This window comes from Anser brachyrhynchus (assembly GCF_964034855.1).
Source record: "Anser brachyrhynchus genome assembly, chromosome: 2".
NCBI classification, from domain to species: Eukaryota; Metazoa; Chordata; class Aves; order Anseriformes; family Anatidae; genus Anser; species Anser brachyrhynchus.
Genome location: NC_137695.1, coordinates 34,111,668 through 34,130,795, shown reverse-complemented (window position 1 = coordinate 34,130,795; position 19,128 = coordinate 34,111,668). Strand labels below are relative to the sequence as shown.

General features: G+C 39.4%; 1 long non-coding RNA gene across 3 annotated transcripts; it reads left to right on the top strand.

Annotated features, from left to right (window-relative positions):
* The first annotated feature begins 1,217 nt into the window (after positions 1 to 1,217).
* On the top strand, positions 1,218 to 12,329 carry LOC308191230. Of its 3 annotated transcripts, none has more exons than XR_013947820.1 (3): positions 1,218 to 1,329; positions 1,641 to 1,711; positions 12,122 to 12,329. It is a non-coding gene; the product is annotated as an uncharacterized lncRNA (long non-coding RNA). The 3 variants fall into 3 exon arrangements; XR_013947821.1 differs by lacking the exon at positions 12,122 to 12,329 and adding an exon at positions 6,144 to 6,276; XR_013947822.1 differs by lacking the exon at positions 12,122 to 12,329 and adding an exon at positions 5,076 to 6,033.
* The last annotated feature ends 6,799 nt before the right edge of the window (positions 12,330 to 19,128 follow it).

Below are 19,128 nucleotides of genomic sequence, written 5' to 3'. Positions count from 1 at the left end.
AGAGGAAAAAAACAACAAAGGGAGTAATTAAACCACAAAAAATATATACAAATAAGATAGTATCTGACAGAAAACTATGGGGAGCATCTTCCTTTGCATTTTTTTTAATGGTGTTGTTTAAAAGAAAGGAGAGAAAGAAACAAAAGTCACTAGGAAATATATGAGCATTGATTTTCAGCTTTCGATGCTAGCAAGGTTGTCTTTTTTATTTTTTATTTTTACCATGTGTTTTTCCATACTTTATCATTCTCTGTTCTTTAGTTATACTTAAAAAGGATTAAAAGATTCTTCAGAGCTGCAGAATATGAAAAAGGTACATCATTAATGCATCCTGGAATAGGCAACATTAGGTGTGTAGATAAACATGTACTAATATAAGCACTAAATTATATTGAAGGTTATGTGGCCACCTGTGAAATACTGTATTTGTTGTAATTGGGATATTTATATCTTTATTTTCTCCGAAGAAAAAGAATCTGAGTGAGACATCTTATGAAAAAGACTTCTGGGTTATGGAATAGTAAGGAAAAAATGCAGTAGAAACAGGCAATATATTTTTTCTTCACTGTTGCAATATGGCTTAAAAAATGAACAGGGCCCCTTGGGAAAACAAAACGAAACAAAACAAAACAAAATAAAACAAATAAACATACAAAAAAAACCTGTTGCAGAAATGTTTGATACTTAAAAGACATCACAACATTGGTGAGAAAGCACTACCAAGGTACCATGCGGAAATTGTAGTGCTGGAGCGATGTTAATAAACAGGACCAAATCAGTATATCTTTAGCTCACATGGAGACTTCTGAGGTTGTAATAACACAGTAAGCTATGATATGATATAAATGAAGAAGGCCTTTGCTATTTTTAAGAGTGCAATAATGTATGTCACTGAAGGTATAGTTTTTTTAATTTCCATAGTAGACTAATAGCAAGGTGTCTCTCAACTGTAAAAATAATAGTATTTGGAACAGCACATGGCCTATTGGTTGCCTAAACAGCCCTTTGAACTAGAGCAAGTTTTAAAATAAATTAATCAGCCAAAATGATGTAAGATTTGTTATTGCTCTGCAACCCCCTCCAATCCTCGTTACACCATTCCAATCATTAATTAGCCCAACTGGGAAAACCAGGTGCTCCCCATACTCTAAATGTGTTGAGATTCTACTTCCAGCTCTTAGATCTCATTATTGTCTTTGATTGCTTGTTTGTTATCACAGTTCCACAGGGGACTGGACACATTCATGAAAGAGAAATCCATCGATGACTGTTACATGCATAGAAACAACACGAGCTGCCAAAAGTCCCTGAACTAAAAATGCTTTGGAGGTAGGAGAGTTTTAGAGAGAAGCATCACAAATTTGCTCTGTCATTATACTCTCTTTCTCATTTGTGGTGCTGCTAAAGAGATGATATTGGGCTCATCATTTTGCTTTGATACATTCTAGTTGCTCTCATAGTTTTTCCTATAGGTATTTAAAGGTGTTTTGTTGTTGTTGTTTTTGTTTTGAAATATAACACATTAGTTTGTTTTTTTTTTTATCTGATTTGCTGATTGAATATTTAGGCAGTGCTCTCTGGCAGATTTGACTAGAGGGCACTTGGGCACTTCTTTGACCACTATGAATATATCACTTCAGGTCTTGAATCTGGGAAAGCAGAACTGTAGGCAGTGTTTCAGTAAGAAAAACAGAATATAACTTCTCTAAAGGTATGTGACAGCCCTTTCTTGGTATACACAAAGCTCACACTGTCTTCCCATTACAGCTATCAGAGATAATTTTGCTTAGAACTGCATAAAATATGCATCTTAGGGGAACTTTATTTAAAGAGCTGTGTGTTCTCTCTTGATAAGCATTGTGTATGTTATGTATGTTTTGGGGTGTGTAATCCAGTAGTCATTTCTGTGATCCATACAAACAAAATACACAAACCAATAAGATAACTAAACCTTTAATTACTGTAATGTATGTACTGAGCATTTCTCCTCCTCCCCACTTCCCTTCGCCCAAACCATCCTTAGTTCCCCTGGGCATCATCTACCAGCTAAAGCATTGAATCCGTCACAGCACACTTAAACGGCTGCAGGAAATTTGTTTTACAAGGCTGGTTTTAACTGAACTACCTGCTGTGCACCACATTGCTACTGTTTGTGAAATGAATGATGGGAAAAGCAAGTCTGTGATTTCATTTGTTCAGACCGATTAGTCACACGTTGCATATGGTATCATTTGCTTGTCACTTAATGACTGACCAGCCTGCCTGAATCATTAGTGCGGCAGTGCAATGAAAGGAAGACATAAACATAATGATGAGCTCAAGGAAGTGGAGTGCTGTTTTACCTAAAAGAAATGGTGCGCAGAAATCCAGCACAGCTGCAGGTGCTCCGACGACAATGTGGGAAGCAGTTAGCTTCCAATTTAGCAGAAAATTAAGAGCGAAAAAACTGTTATTTGTGAGAGAAGATACTCATGGCAAGCAATCATCCATGCTCTATATCCACAAGATGAGCATTCAGCTGTCTTTGTCGTGACTTAAAACAATTGGTATCTTGGGCTGCATTCAACACCAGATTGGTGCTTATTATCTGCAGTTTATTCTTTCTTGGGATATTTTGTACCCCCCCTCCTTTATTTTATGGTTAATTTGCTTGCTTGAATGTAAAGCCATTTAAGCTGAAAAATCTGGATTGCGGTTCATCATTGTGCCAGTGCTCTGAGCTGTGTGATGCAACATAATTGGCAATTTTCAAATTCATAATCCATTTTGTTGCATGCATACATACACACGCACACACACACACACACACTGCCACCCCATCTCTTCAAATTGGTAAAAAACAAGATTAGAGCATGTAGATTCCTTCAGTCAAATAGCATGAATCGACAAGAGGCATGTTTTTATAAAGTTAACTAATGAAATTCTGCTAGCCAAGACAACATCATTCCCAAAGAAGAACTAGTTTTCTTTTCCAAAACCTCCAAAGAATTTACGGTTCTGAAGTGTTCTTATCTTTCACCAGGCAAGGCTTCCGCCAGCTTCAGCAGGGCTTTGTATTGCACAACAAATCTCAAGTTTTTAATTATGTCATTTTTAGTGATTTTGGTAGCAGGTTACTGAGTTTTCTGGGAAGAAAAAACATGTCAGATGGAAGGACTGGAATTTTGCGTTGAAAAGGAAAATGTATACATTTCATACATATGTATACATTGTACATACATTTCTTAAATATATGACAGTTTATGCTGATGCATATTGCTATTTGTTCAGCAGAACTTTAAATTCACCTTATGTAACAGATGCTAAAATACAAAACAGTGAGAATTCAGGCCCAGAGTCCTTCTGTAAATGCATTTTGTTTTTCCTCTCGTGTTTCATGCCTGCCCTTTTTCCTCAGAGAAACTTTCACTTCTCTGTGCTTGCTTACAGAATTTTGAGGCCAAGCGAGTTTCTTTCTCTCACCATCATAGCTTTAATATATAGTGCTGGCAGGCTTCCCTTTCCCCTTCCCCTTCCGTTTATTGCTTCAGGAGTAACTTGGGGTTCTAAACACAACTCCGTCCTGTCTGAGCTTTTGTTTTTTACTACTTCCTTGTGCTCCCTTTCTGTTCTCACCAGCTGGCCATGGTGAATGCTCAGCTACACTCTATTTCCCTCTGTCTAATAGCCAGCCGCTTCTTCTGCCAATTCTGCCCATGATCATTCCGGTTTCTCTCTATCCCTTTCCAACACTCCTGTCAGCTTGCGGCATCTACTTCATTAAGCTTCATATTCTCTGGTTTATCAGCACTGAAGGGGTCTTTATGGTGCTGGGGCAGAAATGTCCTTAGTCCACCAACCATTTGCACACAGCGTGGGATGTGCCAGATCTCCAGGATCTGCCAAATCGCCTACCTGGCAGGAGATCACACTGAACTGTTTTCCTGTGAGCTATCTGTTCACACGCAAACCTCTATATCTGAGGTTAGTTTCACCTAAAATTGATAATATCATTATATTTAAGCCAGAGTATTTCAGTAGGTTCCATAGATCCATACTTCCCTTGTTTGAAGACTTACAGGATTGCTCTGTTACCTTCAAATTCACAAGGCCCATCTACTCCAAATTTCTCTGTTTTCTGGCTACCTCCCAATTTGTTCTTCATTGTGAAGACACTGCAACCTTTAGACAAACGAAGGACACCCACAGTGACTAGTGTCCATGTCTTTCAATAGCTGAGTACTCAGAAGAGAAATAGAAAGTTAGCAATTGCTAGGGGAGGAACTGAGCACAAGCCAGAAAACATCATTTTGCTGCTCTGTAAACTACTGGTGCGCTTGTGTCTTGGGTACTAGTTAAAAATAGAAAGTGTAGAGAAGGGCAACAGAAATCCCAAGCTTGAGACCAGGATTTTCATCTGAGAAAAGAGTCACCAGGACAGAAAACAAGAGTTCCATATGATTGTTAGCTATGCAAATTAGTCTGAATTTTGGTCTTTTAAAACAAATACAAGGCTATATATTTCAACCTAGCACATGGAACATTTGTAAGTAATTGCTGTGAAAATCAAAGCAAGAATACTTTGCAGGAAATATTAATGGAGGAAAAGGTTATCGCTGCTTATAGGTGGTCAGGGTACGGCCCAAGGCTCTGGAATTTTGTGTTAAACACCAACTGGGAAGTTATGCTGGGAAATGACCACACTGTATGTACTTTCCCTGCTTCCTCTGTTCCTTCTCTGGCCACCCCGATCACTGTCTGAGGCAAAACACTGAACTGGATGTGCCTTGGATCCCACCCAGTACACCAGGGTCTACATGCCCTTACTGCTGCACAGACCAAGCACAAATACTATCAGCATTTAATTTTTCCCCTGAATTTTTGCATAAAGCAATGTGATGTGACCTGGCTGGCCCAGTGTCAGACTGGGGCTTATGACAGAGCTCAGCACAGAAAAGAAAGCTAGCTCTGCTCCTCGGTGTAGCTACCAGACTATCTTTTCTCTTGGGAGTTCAGGGATGTAGATCCATGCACAGGGGGCATTCAAAGGATGGAGAGGTTATGAATCAGTTTTTTATGTCCATTTTTATTTGGAGGGCATGATGGAAGTGTGTAACCATGGCTTTCCTAGCAAACTTCAGCTTCTTGCTTCAAGAAGTTTCATATAATGTGGATATGCATGCAGTTGGTTGTGTCTCTACCTGTGGCTGGAGCAACATTTTACCAGACCAGTGCTCAGACGTGAAAAGAAGTACAGCACTGCACTCAGGAACAGCTCCTAAAACTGTTCAGCTATCCAAACTTAAAGGAAAAAATATGACAATGTTGAAAATCTGTCTTTGTGATGAGCATTTGTAAATGTGGCAAGGTTAATTCTATTAAAAACTGGCTAACCAAATGGTTGTTTAACCCAAATGTTATCATTGTAGAAGTTGTAAAATATTTAATCGAAGTTGGCTTGTGCTCAGTTTGTGAGCTTTGTGTATTCAGATGGTGAGGTGCAGTCCCTGCATCCTAACTGGCAGCAACAAACTCTCACACTGGCAGCTGCCTGTGTACAATGTCTCATATTTAAGAAATATTTTTACAGTTGATTTATTTACTCATTGCATTGAGAATATCTCTGGTGGCAGAGTTCCTTTTAAAAAACAAGTTATTTAAACAAGCAGCAGACTAAGCAAAAGAAACCCTGCAGGATCTACAGAGCGTCTTCAAAATCTTCATGAGGCCCTTCTGATCTCCTCCCCCAAACCCAGGTAGGAAACAACAAAAGCTATCTGTAAACTTCCCACAAAATAACAAAATGGATTCAAAAGAGAGAAATAAAAGTTTATGGTTTAAGTTTTTGGGGAAAGTATTTTGATGTTTTTGTTTCAAACTTTATTCAGAAGTGAATCTGAATTTAAATCACAATAGTCAGCATACGGTCTCCCTTTCAAGTCCAATGGTACAAACCAATTAGTAGTTATCAAAATAATTCTGGTTTGTTCTTTGTCCAGTTGGAAACGTCCACTACTCAAATGAGGACTTCTCCTCTCCATCCCCCCACTTCCATCCCCCAAATATTTCTGTATTAATCTCTGGTTTTGCCTTTAAAATCCATATCTTTATCTTCACTAAAATTGTTTGATTAACACACAAATAATTATTTGCCTGTCTCCAAGTCCTCAGGCCCTGGCTTTCAAGGAATACAGACTCAAAATCAAGAACACAGCGTGCCATACCAGGTGTACCATTTCATATCCACTCGGATATGAAAAATAACCAGAAGTCCTAATGATGAGCATCTCTTGATCAAGATTTGTTCATATGTCAATCAGGCAAGTAGTAACTTGTGCTTTGTAATCTGTAAACAAAGATAGCTTGGAAATTCATTTCTTTCTCCAGTCCCTATCCCCATCCTCATGAGTGTGGTTCTGGGGCAGCCAGCAAAAGAAAGTGACCACACGTAGGTCAGCTTTACATCTGGTGAACTGATGTTCTAGAAGATGTTGCGGTCGTAATTTTTCTCTAAGGGTCTGTTATTTTCATTACCTATAAATCTTCTGCTTTTAAAAGAAAGTCATTAAGATTTGTCATTAATGTTTCAGAGAAAGTGTCAAGGGAAGTAAATTGTTGGTGTTAGAAATATCGTTTAGTGATCAGGTAAGCTGGCTGTAATGTAAGTTGTAAAATTTATTAGATGATCTTTTATTATTAAATGATCCTTAAGGTCCCTTCCAACCCAACCAAAAATTTGGAAATGCATTTCTTGATTGGGTTTGATTAAAGGGCTTAGCTTCTGAAATTGAGGAATCTTCATGTGGACACAGCCACACAGGAACTAATTGGCAGGTTTTCAGCTTCAGTTTCTAAGGAATCATGAAGAAGAACAAGAGAGAACAAGAAAATTAAACTGATAAAAATAATTAATTAGATTTTAAAGCTAGTGCAAAATAGAAGGACAGAAAAAAGAGCTTAAAAAAAAAAAAAGATGATGTGGGGATGAATAAATGGAATGCAAGAGATGCCTAAGGGAATAAATGCACTTACCTCTGCACCAAACTAAATTGTGAGACAATGCAATTTCTCTTAATTTCAATTGCTGTAAATAAAACAATGAAAAGGCATACTTGTTTATCACAATGAAAATGATGGCAGCATTCAGCAACATTTGGGCCATCCAGTGGAAAAAAAAAAAGTGTTTTCTTCTAATATGGTTACTGTGAACTTGTTTTTGCTTTCCTGACCAAGGAACTGTGAGTGATATTCTGTTCCCCTACTAGCAAGTAGTAGGAAAATAGCTTTGGATCAACTTTCAGTATATTACATACCCACATAACCCATCCTCCTCTCACATTTAGACAAAGAAACAAGTAAAATCAGTGTGTACATTTGGAGCTTTGTTTTTCTTTTATTTACTTGATTTTTTAAAAAAAGTCATATGGAGATTAACACTGCGAGCCAGCATGAGGACCAAACAAAAACTAGAAAAACAATTACACTGCTGCTGCTGGCACTCCTGTACAATGCTCAAATTGCATGGTTGTCAGTGCTTCCTGCCACATTTTGTTTTTTGTAAGCCACTTTTGTCTTCAGCTAAAAGCATTAGTATATTTTGCATCTATTCCATATTCTGTACCATTGTAATTGAAATCTTTTGTAAAATAAAAATTAGGTATTTGAATAAACCTCTCAAGCATTGAAAGTGCTATACAATAGGAAGTCATTATACACATGTATTTCTATATTCAGTCTAATTCTATAGCTACATGGAAATATCTTACTGGGTAGCTCAGGGAAGTCTCAGTCCACCAGACACAGGGTAAAATGCCAGCAGCACTGAAGCTATTCACCTCATAATATAGGAAAGTCCTTACTAACTGTGCAGCCTGGTAAGTAAGCCGTCCTCCCAAGAACCTGCAGAGCCCAAACTATTTATGGCTAAGACATCTGGATTCAAGAGCTATCCTGCTCTGGAGGCAAGGTGTTCATACAGTACCGTCTGGAGGTACAAGGTAGTCCATGCATCTGTAGTGCTTATTAATACTGTTTCTTTTTATTAGCTGAGAAATGTGAATGAAGAATAAAAAAGTGGTAAGAGATTAAAAAAAAAAAGGATTGGCTAGTAGCGTATGGTTGTCCACTGTTATGTTCCAGAATAAAAAAGAAACGCCACGTTTATCTGGGACACAGGAATACTCTGTTAGATACCAGTTAGAGTTCTCCACTTCTAATAAGACATCCCATACTGACATTTCCTGTTCACCTATGTCAGTGTGAAGGTTGAAGCTTGCTCACCCATTTCCCAGGACTGCCTTAACCAGCGGGTTACAGCTCTTTTATTCATACAAATGTTTGTATTTATGCAGAGTGGTACAAAATATTTACATGCTCCCAGAATAATTTGTAAATGTGTGGCTAATGCATGCTGCTACTAAGGATGAGAGAGGTAGGGGAAATCCCAGACTGAGGAGAAGGGCTTTAAACGAGAGTTTCCATTATTCTGGGGTTAGTGCACCAGTGACTGACCTCCTGAGAAAAAGGAGAAGCTTTTTCCTCCTGTTATGTGAGCCCAGTGTTTCTTTTCTTTCAGGAGTACCCAACGTGTTTTGTTACAAGCTGAAGGGAATGTTTCAAGTCTGATGAAATTTTTGCCTGTTTGTTTCAATGAGGAAAAATAAATAAACTTGAGCCAAACAGAAACAAGCTATTTACACTGCACCAGCCCTGCATTTGCTCTGCTGCATTAGTTTACCTTCTCTCTTAAACATCTCCAGGAGTCAGCCTTTACATACGTATTTCTGAAAACTAAATTGGTGTCGTGGAAGAAAAGAAAGTTCAATCAGCCTAGGAACCTTTCTGTGCTACAGAGTGATAGCATCCATTTCCACTTCTGCAGCCACATTCTCCTCATTTTCACAGGCAGAGTTGCAGTGCAGTAATCGAGATGGAAAAGTTGCCCCTGCTGTGGCAAATAAAAGTAAAACAAGGCTCTGGGAAAGAATAGTAGTTACAAGATAGGGATTTTCCCACTGAGTAAATTGGTTGTAGGAATCACATGGCTCCATTGTAAACGTCCCCAAGGCAGCACCCTTCCTGGTGGCTTGCTGTTGTGAGTCAGCCTGGTAGGAAAGTGAGCCTTGCAAGGAGAAGTGAGCTAAGCAGTCATTATACTCCTTAACTCTTGCTCATTAGTCAGAACTATGGGGATTTAACTCGACCTTCTTCTGTAGCCATCTAAATTCTTACCTTTAAGAATTTGTATGAAGAAAAATCTCCCTCCCCGCTTCTGAAGATAAAGTCACCAAAAATTGGTTAAAAAATCTTTGTTCTGCTCTAATGTAGCTGTCTTGTGCATTCTCAATATTTGGTATCAAAGTGTCTTCAGACCTTTCTTGGTCCCTATGAGAGTCATCAGGAATTAAATTCTCCCTGCACTTTGTGGGAGTGTAAATTCAAGCTGGCTTTTACATCGCTGAAGGTATTCTGGATTTAAAGCAGGGCCTTTTAGAGAAGGCTGTAATGACAGATCTTTGATTCATTGCTACAGATCCTACCTGATGAGCTGCAGACATTGTGAGTGTGGCTGGGACTCAGGAAACCTACATTTGCTCATAGCTCTGCCACCTCAGCTCAGCCTTCTAGGAGGTGGCTTATTTCATTTCATGTGACACACCTTGTGGAAGAAACGATGATACTTATCTCTTCTGTGAGGAGTACTGAGGTCTAGAGATAAGAGATAAAACGTTATGTAGGTGCTGCTAAGAATACATGAAGTTAGGTGGATGATGTGAACGTTGTTAGTGAGAATTTCAGTGTAAATACTGGTTTATGTTCTTTCTCTTTTTAAATCTTCACGTCAGATGTCAGAGAGGAAGAAGAAAAGCAAATGAACTAAACTATTACAAGAACTTACTTTAGTTTAGCTAGTTATTTAGTTATATAGTCACATATCTATTATGTCTGTCTGTCTGTCTGCCTATCTTTTAGTTATATATATCTACCACTACACGGCCTCAGTGGTGTAGGTCTGTAATAGCAACAATATTGTTTTAGGAAGCCATTGACTGTCACACTGCATGGCTTTCCATCAAAAACCATTATCTGACAGAAATTACGTAAAAGAAACAATGTATTTTGTACAAAGTCTTTACAATAGATAATGTGTCAAATATATGTAACGCAGTAGGACTATATAGAGCTAGACATGACTGATGAATTAAAAACTACCTATAAAATAATTTAAAAGTGAGTTTTCTTCCATATGACTAGACCAAAAATAGATCTAAACAATGCACTGAACTAAGGGAAGAATTAATTAGTAAAGTTGGTAAAGCTTCAGCAACAAAGGGTGAAGGTGCCTGTAAAACAATGATACAAGTGGTCATCTGAAATTGATACTGATACATCAAATGCTATATGTGTTGTAACAGATGGCACACCAAGTGCAGTTGATGTGAATGTAGGGTTAATTGCAGTATTTGAAAAAGCATTTGGACACCCATATTTGGCGTTTCATTACAATGGACATCAACAAGCCCTGGGAATGAAAAAAGCAAAGCTTGAAGAAATGAGAAAATTGCAGCAAAAATAGTAAACTTCAGTATCTCATGTGCACTGAGCAATCACCAGTTCCAAATACGTTGGAAATAATCAAATTACTGTATTCAGGATTGGTGAAGCATAGCAGTATATGGTGGTTTAGCCTCTGGTGTGCAGCTCAATATGCCATTTATTGTTTGGAGAGAGACTGCACATGGCCTCCAAAGATTAGAATAATTCACAACTGCCTCATCATCAGAGGCTCATGACCTAATGGTTTTGTTTACTTTGATTTGCATTTGAAACACATACCAGAATTCTCAAGGACGTATGGATTTCGGGATATTGATATACTTACCCAAGCTGTGTTTGGAAAGCACTGAGTACTTCAGGACACTGTTGACAGTAATGGAAAATTGTAAAGGGTAATAGTTTCTTTAATTCAATATTTCTCAGTAGATTTAATCTGTTTTGAAAGCAAATAATCTAGTTTACTGCAAATCTAAACACAATTGATTCAAAATATTTCAGAGCTTCGTTTTCCTGAACACCTACAAGTTGAAGGTGGCTTCAATTTTCAGTCAAATTCAGTTTGCCAAACAAAATAATCCAACGCAGGAAATAAAAACGAGTGATCTGAGAACCAAGTTAGGAATTCTTAAATGGGAAGCACCAGTGGTGAAAAGGGTCAATCCTGAAAATAAAATTCAGAACCTGAAAATCCCTGACAACTTGCTCTAAGACAATGAGATGTTTGTAACTTGCTATGTCATTATTTGTGGAGCACCATATCCCTGAGAAGTTACCTTACCTAAGTATTCTTACCTATGCAGTGCATAAAATTTGATACAAGAAACTTTTAAAGCTGAAAGGTGTGTGGCACGTGTCTCACTGAAAACAGTCAAGATCAAGCCAACAATTACAATGCTTCCCACAGAAATGTGAAATGAAAAAATGTTCTCAGACAGGGAGGGCATGCTGGTCTTATAGCATCACTTGATGTGTGCACAAACAAGTTTGTTCATTCAGAAGATCCTCCTGCTTTGAATTGTATCTTCCTGGTACTGATTGCAGCTGATTGGGATTTTTCATTAGAGGATACCAAGCTGTCAGGATATGACACCTTGAAACAGCACTTACCTCTGTGGCTAAGGGACACCCAGAAGAGATTTCCGTCTCTGTCTCATTCAATAAGGTGACCTGACCTGATGTATGTCATGTGCCCTGTGAGTGCCATTCTTACCTGGCTAACAGCTACTCCTCGGTATAGATAAAGCTATTGAGGGAGAGGGCTGGTCTACTGAATGGGCAAGAATGACTCCACAGCACCATCACATGGCACATGGAGAAGGAAACCACCTCTTTGGGTTGGTTTATTCCACATATATATATTTAAACTGGTTTGTATGTTTTGATCACTTTGGGCTTTGTTCTATGGGCACAGCACAGAATGGGATTAGCAATTTTTTCCCTCTATGGAAAGAAAGTTCAAGAGGGGAAACAGTCACGAGACTCATTTGTAAACCATTCCTTGTTCTAACCCTGCTGAATTTTAATTCACGAGAAGAATTTTTTCTTCCCAATTTTTTGTTTCTTATAGATTTTATCTATTTTTTAGATTGTACAGGAAATGGATTTACAGCAAAAATCAGGCAAAGAAGGATTTCAAGATGCTGAACACCCTCGCAGGTCTCTTCCTGGCAGGTGATGATGAATAAAACAGGTAAGGCAGTCCAGCTTCAGACTCACATGTGGGAGCAATCTCAAACAGCATATCCTTTTATGGCTACTAACTCAACCAAATCTTTATTTTTGATGGTGCTTCTGTTCCTAGATGATAAAAATCAATCAAAAGGATATAATTACTTAAAAAAAAAAAGCCTGGGACTGTAGTGTAGTTGCAGTCAGAGCTATAGGACTATGCAACTTTGCTGTGACTAGTGACCATGTAGTTACTGCACCTGGCACTGTGATAGTAGCTAGTGCTGGGGACAGGAGTAGTGGTGGCTAGCTGGGGAATCCTGACAATGGAAGCCTTCATGAAGGCTCTTGGGAAAATCTCTATCTCCATGTACTTTGCTTTTCCAGTGGAGTTTGTCTTATTTCCTTTATGTCACTTCCTTTCCATAGTGACAGTCAAAGGCACATAACCTGTCATTATTTTTAAGGCCATTAAAGCAGTTTCAGCAGTATCAGGCAAATCTACCTACAAACAGTGACTTTATTTACCAGAAAAATGGTTTCTAGGGAAACCTCTTTTTTCAAATGAGAGGGAAGAAAAACGTGCTGTTTATTAGAATGGCTCACAGCAGACCTGACACAGGTGAGGGTCTCCCGTGCATTTTCATTACAACCTTGCTACTCCAGAGGTGAAGACGGAGCTGTTCTGAACACTGTGCACGGTTTGAGGTGCTGCCCCTCAGCTTCATGATGGCTCTTTAAAGAGGTGCCATCCTGACCACAATCCTCTCTGGTTAATACAAGTCTTTTCAACAGTGATGAAAAGAGAGAAAAACATAAGACAAGAAAACAGCAGCATACACCTTGTTTACAAAGGATTTAACAATGGATTCAATAGTTAACTTTGGACTTTTTTTTTTTTTTAATAGTTCTTATTTTGATGACTAAGCAGATTTTCAAAGCAATAGGACAACACATTCTCCATCCTGTCTCCTTCCCAGGTTCCTCACCACCCTTTTACTCAGTCAGAGATCTTTCTCTGCCTATTGCTGAGTCGAGGGAAGACATAGAGGGGTGAGAGGCATGTTGTGCCCAATTCTCCACAGGACACGGGCACACAGCTGATGCCTTGTGAGTGATCCTGGCTCTGCCTAACACCCTAACGTGCACATGGGGCAAACACACAACCACTGTGTTCTTAATATCTCCTCCTACAACATGGGGCTCTCCTCAGACTCACCCCTACAGAGGAGCATAGGCAGCAGAGGCAGACTCCCTGGGCAGAGGCATGACCATAGCATCTCCTGGTTTCTGGATTTGACATCTCCCTGGCCCTGAATGCAAGGAGATTTTTAGCATGGAGAGCAGCAAGGCTCTGGGACAGCCACTCCCAGGTGCTGTGGGGCTGCAGAGCCAGACCTGAGTACAGGCAGGGCTTGAGCACACTAAAGCAGGAAGGTTTGCTGGAAGATGGCAGAAATCAGTCACCACAAAGTCCTTTCCAAACCCACTGCCCCCCGCCCCGAGATCCAAAAGCCCTGGAGCTCCTCAGCCAGGCTGGCTGAGTTAAGAACTTCTATGCAATCCCAGCTCTATTTAGCTTGAGAGAGATTAAATTATGTTTCTCACTTTATTTTAATGTATTTAATGTTTATTTCTATATGTGCATGAGTACTTAATTTAGCATAATTATTGAGATGAATTGCAGCTAACATTACAAGAAAATTGTAACTTGTCATAAAACAAGTGGGCCATATTGTAACAGAGCTGTTACCACACATAAATGCTCTGCTAGAATAGTTTAATAACACAAATAAATCCACACTCCCCAACATGATACTTCTTAGGAATTTGATTAATTATTAGGAAGCAAAATGGCTAACAAAGTAGTATATATAAAAATATCTTCTCACATCAGTAAGATTGTAAATTTTAACTCTATTGCATGACAGCAAGTGTAAGCAAGAATTACACACAATGCAACTAGCTGAATGAATTAATATGCCTAGGCCCTTTGTTGCTAGAAATACTTTGCTCTGTATTATAATCAGCCATTGTAACCGTGCTCAGCTGCAATTTAAGTTTCTCCTCACAGTTTCATAAGTGACAGGCTAGTGCTTGAGCTCCCAACAATAAGCCTCTTCACAGCTTTCTCCATGTGTCCAGGGCCTGACCCTTGGGATCAGCATCTTTTCCACCTCATGGGCAGCTCTGGGTGCAGAGGCTGCTTTCACCTCTTCTCCAGCTCTAACTCCTGCCAACCACAGCCCTGCCCCTTTAGTCCTTAAGCCCCTATACGGTCCTTCCAAGTATAGTTGAGCCACCCAGTTACATCTCCTCATGGAGTCTAAGGACCCAGAAATTCTGACCGGGCTGTTGTGGTTTATGGAAGACTTTCCTACATGGATTTCCTTGGGGTGATTTGCTCACTGACAGGCAGGAAACCTGAAGCAGACTCTGGAAATTCAGCCCAATCTCCTCAGTGCCAACCAAGTGCTTGAATCACAAAGCCCATCTTTCTTCCTCTCACCTACCATGAAGCTGACGGGGGTCACACTGCTGCCTTGGCTCCTGGACCTGTTGTGCTGGAAAACGACACTGGTGTAAAGTCTGTGCAACAAGGAAGGCTGTGTCTTTCCAGGTGGATTAAACCAGGGCATCAGTGACAAAGATTGTTATCATATGGTTGTTTATGCAGAGCCTCGGTTGGCTTTGGCCGCTATTTACAGAATTGGTGGTCATGCAACCCACCTTCTCTCTAAGGAGATAACCAGAACATTGACACAGAGGTTACCTGGATGTCTTAGCAATATGTTATTTTCCCTTAACACTAAATGTAGCTCTAACCTTAAGTTTTATCATCCAACATTCACAAACCAAAACTCATAAAACTGGCTTAAAAGTTATGACTTAAGAAACAAAATGTCTTTCAGCTTTGTACTTCCTTTCCTCTTGGAAAATGTGGGTTTAATTTAGTCAGAGTTTCATTCTTTTCTTCCAAGAAGAGAGGGCTGAAAGTTTACTTCTTTTTTATTTTAGTAGGTGCTTCACATTAAGTAATCATATCAAGCTATTGAGCTACTGCATTAAGTAAATTTCTGTTATGGAGGAAGCTCTGAAATCCTCAAAAAAGACGAAATAAGAATTAATAGAACTGGCACAAGCCACATGATACAACTTCTTTGCCGTTACCAGTCTGACAGCAGGCATACAGATTTATTTTCTCTAATTTTAATTTTTTCAATTTTATTTTGTGGGCTGATCAAGCCCACTAGTAAAATGGGGAAAGCACACAAAACTGTGTTTATTTATTATTTAGTTAGTTGCAGAGACACTTGCAAAAAGTCACCAGTACTTTTGCCAAAGTAATGGCTGAAAAATAGCCAGTAGCCGCCCAGATTTGCCACTCGAGGGTTTGCTGCTGGGTGTAGTTCTCTGCAGGCTGTGATCATGCCCCTGAAGCTTCTGCAGATGGGAATGCCATGGAGTCATTAGACCCAGACAGTTTTCCAAACCATGGAGGACGCCAGCACTTTTCTTTGGCATTCTATTGCATGGGCATCTGGTCTTAGTGTTGCTAAGTGGCTGATTTCACCAAGCCAGTCATGTGTCTCCACATCATTCATTTAGTCCAGAAGTGGAGAAGGATAAAAAAAAGCATTTAATAGCAAAAAAATTACTATTATGGGAAACAAAATCTCCCCTTTCAGAAGCCTTTGTGTTCATGTAGGAAAGCCAGATTTGTGATTAAAAAGATATTTTAAATTAGCTACATTTTATTTCCTGCACCTCTACTGTTAGGTTTTTGTCTCCATATGTCTAGCCAAAGTTGTGGGAAATTATGGTTTTTGAGTGCAGCCCCAGCTTTATTTCATGTGTGCTTCATTGTGAACTCAGTGTACAAAACCCTCTGACATGCATACTGAATTTCACCTTTAGGTGCTGTATGCATATACTAAAGTAATGTTGCATGTGTCAGTCTTCAAAAAGGTTTAACGGAATGACTGTTCAAGCTGACTATTTCTGCTGCAGCTGTGCTTTCTGCTGCAGCTGGGCTCAGGGCACACCAATGCACATTACAACAGCGCTTGCCCCAAAGTGTTTTCAAGCCTGATAGACAAGGCAGGGGAGGAGGAGTATATTCCTTGTTTCCAGCATCAGGCCCCAGGATTGATTTTCATTAAACAGAACCAGAACTTCTGGAACAGAACTGGAACATCACCTCTTAGGCCAGATCTCTGGTTTTGTGCTATTGTCCCACAGTTTTTGATTAGAACTCTAAAATCTCAACCCATTGCTGCAAGGAAGAAAAGCATCTTGTCATAAAAGAACAATTCTATCAAAGCTGGTGGTGGAGTTTTGTAAAGGACCTGTACTGATATTTTCAAGGCAAACGAGACACAAAACAGCAACACTGCCTAGGCAACTGCATATTGAAAAAGATTTCTCTTACATTTTGACTACATGGGTCTGAGAATTCATTATGAATGTTACCTAGAAGTGATAAGAAATAAAGAAATCACTGATGACAACAGGGTAAATCTGTTTATATTTTCCTATATTTTTTCTGCATCTTCTATATTTGGAGGTCAGTTGGATATACAAGGAACTTGTACCAAAACAAGTGTTGATATAGTATATTGAAAGTCTTGCATTGTAAGACAAAACTATGTTGATGCTTCTTTTCAAAGAAGAACTGATCTTCATGGGAGCTCAATAAATATGTCACTAGATAAAGAATGACAACTCAGCAAGATTGAAGACAGATGGTGTCCTGGAAAAATGCAGTATTTCATGAATTAGGATAGTTCCTCTGGAGTACATAAGATTAAATTATCTACAGCACCAGATCCCAAAATATAGATAGCCCTCTGCCACAGTGTTATAACATGACCGAAAGGTTGATAAATGACACTTGGAAAAAAAAGGTGATCATTAATGCAGACAACTTAATGAGATCACCAACTTTGTTCGTGCAGTGAACCAATCCACATGAAATGTTGACCTAACACAAAAGATTGCCAGTACCTCCTTGGCAACATCCTAAGTGCCTCATCCCTACTCCCTGCTCTGCAGTGCCCTGCCTAACTCAAATTCAAAGTCATGGGGTCTCCTCTTCAAGGCACTTAGGAGCTCAAAGTTACCTCAAAGTTCAGGATTGTCTTTCACAGCTCCTGAGTTCCAAATCACATTTCTTCTATAAGACTGAAGTCCTCAGTACAGAGACTGGGACAAACCTTTCTCAGTTGTAAAACCTCTTAAGGACGTTTCAAGGACCCTCCCAAAATGTTACACTGCAAAGTTCTTGAATGAGGATAAAAGAGAACAACTAAATGCATGTGACAATCATCCATTATGTTGCTTCATCATAGAAGTGAGCTTAGGTAAGGGATTAATGGACCTTTATAAGAACCTATGAAGCACGGACTACGGGTACTGCCAAGAGCTATGGGCTGAAGCTTCATGGATTGCACTGGTCCTGTGTCTTAGATCCAACACATACTCAGTTTAACACGTGCTTCCCTGGTCTTACATGGCTGGTTCATGACTTACAGGTGTAGACTCACATGTGCTCTCCCAGCCCCTCCCAAGCTCACTCTGGAGGCCTTTGTTCACATGAGCACAGAAGCCAGCAGTTCTCCATTCCCACGCTGGTGAAACATTCACCCTTCCAGACCCCTTTGAGTTCTGGAGGCTGTTTTTCTTCCTTTGAGCACCCATGGCCAGGAGAGCAAATACACAACCCTCATCTCAATTCAAAACTATAATTTTTCTCTAGAGATAAAAACTGTGTAGGAAAAGAATTGAGCAACAGGAGTCTGTCTATGGCAAAGTTTTGCAGCCGCACCACAGATCATATAGCAAGATGTCCACAGTCACAGACAGAGGATGCCCATACTTCAACAGTCATCTTTTTCTCCACAGGTTGACACAGAGAAACAGTTTAATTCTTTTAACATGCCATTAAAATTCTTTTGATATCATGTATGGTCCTTGGACCTTTCCTGGTAGCATCCTTTCCTGGTAGGCATTTTCAGAGAGGTTTATCAGGAATTGTTTTTAGTCTTTTTTTTTTTTTTTTAATGAACAGCCCTCTTTAAACTATACCAGGATCTTCACCCAACACAAGCCAAGATCTTAATTTCAGGGCAGTTTTCAATCTACAATTCCATTATCTATAGCTATTTGTCAGCAAAGCAGTACCAGGAAATCAACGTGAACTTTACATTGCTATAGAGTCACTGATTCACTGGCATGCCTTTGGTATTTGGTGCATATGGCTAAAAAAAGAAATGGATTATACCTCCTTGGACGTCTGGGGACTTGTTGAAACTGCAGATGAGATTCTGTGTCTAGCAGGATAAGGTAGAGTATGACACAACCTGCTCTGCACCAGCAATCTCAAAAAAGAAAGAATTAAGTTAAATCTAGACATATGCATTGTGAAAGAAATGAAAGTAAATTCTTTTGGTCATATTCACTGAGCTAGAAGGAGGTCAAACCAACGTCTGTTAAAACAGCAACTGCTGCTATGATAAGGGCCACCACAGAACTGCCTTAAGCCAAAAGGAAATATGTGGCAATATGATTTGATGCGTTTATGCTATACCTTGCAGAGCATATCATACCTCTAAGCTAGGCTCTTTAAAAACAACACCATCATCAACAACAACAACAACAAAACTAACATCTCAAACCCCAAAGATTTCAGCAGCCTGCCAGCAAGATCTTGTTTTGGTAAAAATAAATAGTTCATTTCTAATGCAAGAGTAATGGTGTATGTTAACAACAGGATAGCTTGTGAGACGAGGTACCCAAATATACCTGCAGCTTTGCTGGTGCAAGGAAAGGCCAAAATTAGCATCTGGCCCAACAAAGTTTCAATAAGACAGAACAGTGTGCAAATCAGGAATTAAGTTCCTACCTATAGATTTTGCTGCTTCA